The sequence below is a fragment of the Colobus angolensis genome, unplaced genomic scaffold (genome assembly GCF_000951035.1).
Source record: "Colobus angolensis palliatus isolate OR3802 unplaced genomic scaffold, Cang.pa_1.0 Scaffold295, whole genome shotgun sequence".
Classification (NCBI taxonomy): Eukaryota; Metazoa; Chordata; class Mammalia; order Primates; family Cercopithecidae; genus Colobus; species Colobus angolensis.
This window is the reverse complement of record NW_012116210.1, coordinates 2211101-2217100: the sequence shown is the minus strand read 5'-3', so window position 1 is coordinate 2217100 and position 6000 is coordinate 2211101. Positions and strand designations below refer to the sequence as shown.

Below are 6000 nucleotides of genomic sequence, written 5' to 3'. Positions count from 1 at the left end.
CGGCCCTGCTGTCTGCCGCCGGCTGGCCGGAGCCTCTGCCAGCCCGAGCCCACGTTCGTCCCCTGAACGGCAGCTGGCGCTTTTCGTCTGCCCCACAAGAGGTTAATCTTTGTTGGTGTTGCAGCTTCTTTGTGGCTTCCCCAGGACTCGGTATCCTCGGCTTTGCAAACTTGCCCTTTTCCCAGCCGCTTTGCAGGAGGCTGCGGAGACGAAGATGAGCGGAAAGTTGGAAACCAGCAGGCATCACAGGACGGTCCCTTTGGCCTCGTAGCTGTGCTGAGCCTGGGAGGCGAAGGAGGAGGTGGAGGCGGCGGAGGAGGAGGGTTTGTCAGGTTGGGGAGAAAACTTGATGGGGAAGTCAAATTGTGATTTGTTCAGGTTTCCACCTGATTGATAGGCTTCAAAGCCAGTGGGGTCTCTACCTTCAGCTGTTTCGCGTTGGCCTTTTGTTTGTCTGGGGCGTGGAGAAGGAGGGAAGTCGATGCATAAGGACTTTCCCTCGACCCCTCCCCTTTTAAAGAGTGGTTGCTCAGCTTGGCCCCCTGGGAGACTGCCTTTTAGGCCCTGGAGTTCTTCCCCAACCTGCTCTCTGATCACTTTCTCTCTCTTAACTTACCAGATCCCCAGGTCTCAGGCAGGCCCCGATGAGCAGAATGGAGGAGTTAGGAGGAGAGGATTCCTTCCCCAGCACTTCTTGAATTGCCCAGACCTCCCACAATTACCCTCTTAAAACCACACACACAAACACACACACACTTACTCACTCTCTCCTTTATATATGGCAGAAATTAATGCCTGTGGAAGTGAAGGGGGTGAGGTTCTGAGAGCTCTTCAAGATTTGAGTCAAAAGGTGATTTTCTGTTTATGAGGGCGGCGAGTTTAAGCAGTTCACTCCCAGGGCAGTAATGTCAAAAAGCGTTTGGATGACGACCAAGTGGAATAAATATCTTGTAAAATGGCATGTTTAATAGTAAAAATAGATTAATGGAGCCGTCAAGTGGTTGAATGGGACTAGCATAAAGGTTTAAGATTAAAGGGAAAGTTACAGAAAGCTGTATATACAGCTTCTTTTAAGGCCAGAAGGGAAAAAAATCTACAAGTAAGGCTGAAATGTGTCACTGACAATAATTGGACTGGTGATGTGTGGAAATATCATCGCTGTTTAAATGCTTTGCTCCGCGATTGTTCTCTTGTGCTCTTGTACCTTTCCTTCTAGCCAGGTTTGCTGTCAGCTAAAGGATGCACCTGAAGATCGTGCTTCAGGGGAAAATGCAAGAAACCAAGATTTTGGGGCACATCAGCTATATCAACTAGTGTCCATTTAAAGGGGAAAAATACCACTGTTTGTTGGCACTGAAGAAAGGGTATTCCTGTGATGTAAATGCAGTGTATCTTGACTTGCTGAAAGGTGGCCCCACCCCGCGTTTCTCATCCACATCAGGACCATGTGATTCAGCTGGGTGCTATGCACTTATCAAAAGGAATCATGGCAATGTTTGATAGCAGTTGCTAACACTGTTACAGTGTGTGAGGCACAATGCTGTATATTTTACGTGCTTTATCATTTAATCCTCACCACAACCCTGTGAGCTAAGTGCTACTATTATCCTCCGTTTATGGTTGAGGAAACAGGCTCCAAGAGGTGAAGAAACTTGCCTGAGCGACCCGGCAAGAAGCAAATCCAGGCCTAACTTCATAGCCTTAACCAGTCTATTGTAGCAGCGTCCAGCGTCATAGTTAGAATAAAAAAGTAAAGGGTCAGGTCCAGGCAGAAAAGAGGGAACAGTAGCCACTGTCCCGAGGTCTGAACTCCAGAATTTACTTGGATTTTATTCCTTTATTCATTTATTTAGCAACTGTGGGTTGATTTCATTTATTCGCTCAGCAACTATAATGTTCATTATACTAATAAGAACCCATAGCCATTAAGCATTTTTGTATGCCAGGCACCATCCCAAGTGCTTATGACTAGACTATTTTGTCTTCATGACAACTCTGATGTAAGTCCTCTCATTCTCCTTTTTCTAGATGAGGAGGCACAAGCCCAGAGAAGTTAGCTAACTTGCCCAAGACCAAACAGCTAATACGTGGAGTGGCAGCCCCCAGAACACACGCACTCTGCTGTTGCAATGCAGAGCGCATAACCAGATGTTATGGAAACGCTGGGGAGACAGAGCCCCCCTGGCAGAAACACAAAGCACTGCATGCTCCAGACATTATGGAGATGCTGGTGGGATACAGACTCCCTGCCCTCTAGGAGTTTGAGCTGACTGCAGGGAAGCACTCATTAAACCAAATCAAGCAGGCTTAGATAACTGCTATAATTGAGAAAACTAACCACTGTGGAAGCACAAGGAAAGGCATGATTCTTCTGCTCTGAGGGGATCACAGAAGGTCTCCTAGAGGTGGGAGCAGCCGAACTGCCCCATGAATGAAGAGGAACAATGTCTGGAGGTGTAGCCAATATCATTGCATTCAGCTGCTAGCAGCAGAATCTTGACTACCAGTGACTTAACCAGATAGGGACTTTTTTGTGTCAGACAACAATGGGGCAGGGAGTAAAGGGGGATGATGCCTCAGCTGATAGGGACGTTTTTGTGTCAGACAACAATGGGGCGGGGAGTAAAGGGGGATGATGCCTCAGCTGTACTATTGGGAACCCAGACTACTTCTTTCTACTTTGCCATGCTTAGAGTGGAGGCCTTTGGCCTTAGGTTTATCATCTCGTGGTAGGAAAGTGGTTGCTACGTCTCCAGGCCTCATGTTTGCATTCCAAGAAAGAGAAAAAAGGATGAATGAGGCTCAGAGAGCTTTTACCCAGTACAGCTTCACTGCTATATCTGGGAAGGGGCACCCCTCTCAGGGACTTCTGTCCTTAGCTCATCGACCAGAGCTGTGCTACGTGGTGACTACTGCCAAGGAAAAGCAGTCAAGTATTTTTAGTTGGACCCGTTGCTGTCGTGAGCAAATTGGGATTCAACTTGTAAGGCAGAAGGGGTGAAAGGAGGAATGGTTGTTGAGTTGGCAGGGAGGGCATGTGCTGCCTAAGATGGGAAAGAAGGGCCCTGGGAGTGGTGGACAGGTACCCTGGGGAGGTGGAGAGGGGGATGCAGGGAAGGCTGTGCAAAGAGATGATGCCAGGCTTGGTGGACCAGGAGGAGGTTGGCTTTTAATCTCTAGGTACTGGGAAGCTATGGCAGGTTTCTGAAGAGGGATTGTCACGTGTTTGGGGAAGGGAAGACTAAGACTGACAGCAGAGTACCTTGTGCAGACAAACGAGCTTAGTTCCTATTTGAAATAAAATGAGTTCTGGAAAGTTTCAGGCCAGGGGACCAGTTTTGCCTCAGGGCAAAAAGAAGACAGTGTGCAACAAAGAAGTGAGGGATGATTTTCTTTTAGGTCCTGTCAATAAGAATCCAAACTTAACCTGATGTGAGTCAGCTGTTACAGGGAGGCAATCAGCTCTCCTTTCTGGATAATTCAGTTGGCAGGACTGGAAAAACTGGAAGGGGGTGCCATTTACTCTTCAAACACTACATTTTCCTGACCTTGGGGGTTCCTGGGCCCTAGCTACAGCTCCACCACTCATCAGCAGGATACCTTCAGCCATGACCCTCACCATTGCTTTAAATCAAGGACACGATATCAGAGAATGCCAGAGGCCTTCCCAGCACCAGATTCCCCAGACTGCATTCCTCCAGCAAGGGCCATGCTCTCTGATTCTGTTTGCTCAGGGTATTACCTTTATGATTTTGAGCTATTACTTACCTCAGTTTTCTTATCTCTGAAATGGAGATGATTTTAGTAGCTGCTGTATGAGTTGTTAGGAAACGTAAGAAAGTTGTAAAAAGGCTTAGCACACACCTCACATATGAATTGTGCTCAACAAATCATCCCTGCAACCACCTCAAGGAAGTGACTTTATTGTAAATTTGAGGTGCCAAGTAATTAGCATGTGTGGATTTCATCATCAATCCCAGGACGCTGACTGTCCCATCTCATTGTCATTCCCCTTCTGCCTCCCCCCACCCCCAGTACACACATGCACTCATTTTGTGGCAAGTCTGAGCAACTATTGAAATGGAAACCTGACCCTGGAATATCACAGTGAGATGCTGGTGCACTGTTCAGATACCATAATGTGCTGTGTCATAGCCACATCCAGACAGTGCAGCTCAGGAAGGATGCTTGGCTGTGCACATGCCCCTTTGATAGACAATAAGGTAGACATTATTTTCTGTAGTGACACGATTATTCCATTTTGAACTGAAAAAAATCCTGATTCCCCTCCCCCACCCTTCTCTAATGCCCCCACCCTACACTGAACAGGTTGTGATTTTAAGAACATCCACCCACAGTCTGCTTCCTGTTCTTACACTGTAATCATGCAGTTAAGAGGGGCTGATTGGCAGTGGTGTATGTGTGTGTGTGTAACAGACCCCAAGGAGAAAAACAGTCCTGACAACAGTATATCAGTTTCCACCCAAACTTTAAAATGGAATAGAGACACCAGGGCCAGAACCTGTTTTCTTGCTGATACCTCTCTTTACCCCCTGGTGGACAATATTTTCTTGTTAAAAGCCACAGTTCACACCCTTTCTTCCTCTTTCTCTCTACCCTACTCCCTAACATTAGAAACACTTAGTGGAGATTAATCTTGTTACACAATGTTTCACTGCAATGGTATTTAACACATAACAGAATCTGCAGTGAATGAAATTCTTGTGCTATTGATCCATAGGGGATCAATATGAAGGAATGTGAGCCAGGCATTCATTGTGGTATAAGAGATTTGTGATATATTTTAGGGGTGCACATACCTAGTTTGGGATGGAAGAGCGGGAAGCCCACGCTGAGTTTATCTTTCAGAGAGAAATCAGCAAAATCCAGAGACCATTTCCTGTCAAGTTCAGGGTCAGAGAATAGATTCATGGATCTCTGGGGCTTCAGGAAGTAGCCAGATTGAGTTAGCTCTTTCTTTGGAAGGAAATCTCCCTGTTGGGGGCCCAGGGGCCACTTGTGAGAGACAGAAGGAACCTACTATTGAGGCAGAGAGGAAGAAGGTTATGAATGAGAGTTCCTGGGCTACAGCCTCTCCTTGCCCTGGTTGGATGCCTGCAACTGCAGCTGCTAGGCTCAAAAACGTCTGCAGAAAACCGAGGAAGGACCAAAAGTGTAAGTTAAGGAGGCAGCGGCAGGCACTCATGCATGCCTGCATACGCTGTGCAGAGGTGACCGTTTAAACCAGTGTTGCAGAAAGACTCAAGAAAAACACTCCTCAGCAGGCCTGACATTTGTGCCCCCACAGCCATCTCACCCCCCCGCAGCCTGGTACACTCTGGCTGGTGAAACTGAACAAATACAAAACTCCCTACACAACCAGATGCACAAAGCTCCCCATATACCCAGACACAGCACAGGCACACGGTGTTCACCATGTTAAGAACAGCAACAGCCCCTGAAAAAGTAAGCACCTACTATGTGCTAGGCACTCTGCTAAACACTTTCCCTTCACGGTGTCATTTAATCTGACCCTGAGGAGTAAATTGAGAGTGGTGGTGTAATTCCACTTAAAAGGTAGGAAAAATGGGCTGGGGTGGTGGCTCACACCTCTAATCCCAGCACTTTGGGAGGCCGAGGCAGGTGGATTGCTTGAGCTCAGGAGTTCAAGACCAGCCTGGACAACACGGTGAAAACCCATCTCTACAAAAAATAAAAAAGTAAAAAATTAGCTGGGTGTGGTGACACACACCTGTAGTCCCAGCTACTTGGGAGGCTGAGGCAGGAGGATCGCTTGAGCCCGGGTGGTCAAGGCTACAGTAAGCCATGATCATGTCACTGCACTCCAGCCTGGGTGAGGGAGCAAGACCCTGACTCAAAATAATAAAAAATCTTAAAAGATAGGAAACTAAAGCTCAGAGGGGTTAAGTACTTATTCAAGGTCACAGAAAGAAGGTAGCAGAGACAGAATTCAAACTCAGCTCAGTCTGATTCCAGAGC

The 6000-nt window shown here is 47.2% G+C and overlaps 1 protein-coding gene across 1 annotated transcript in view; it reads left to right on the top strand.

The window, feature by feature from the left end:
* The window catches only part of ZHX2 (zinc fingers and homeoboxes 2), a 192380-nt gene that overhangs the window by 1460 nt on the left and 184920 nt on the right, over nucleotides 1-6000 (top strand). The gene's annotated exons all lie outside the window — the stretch shown is intronic.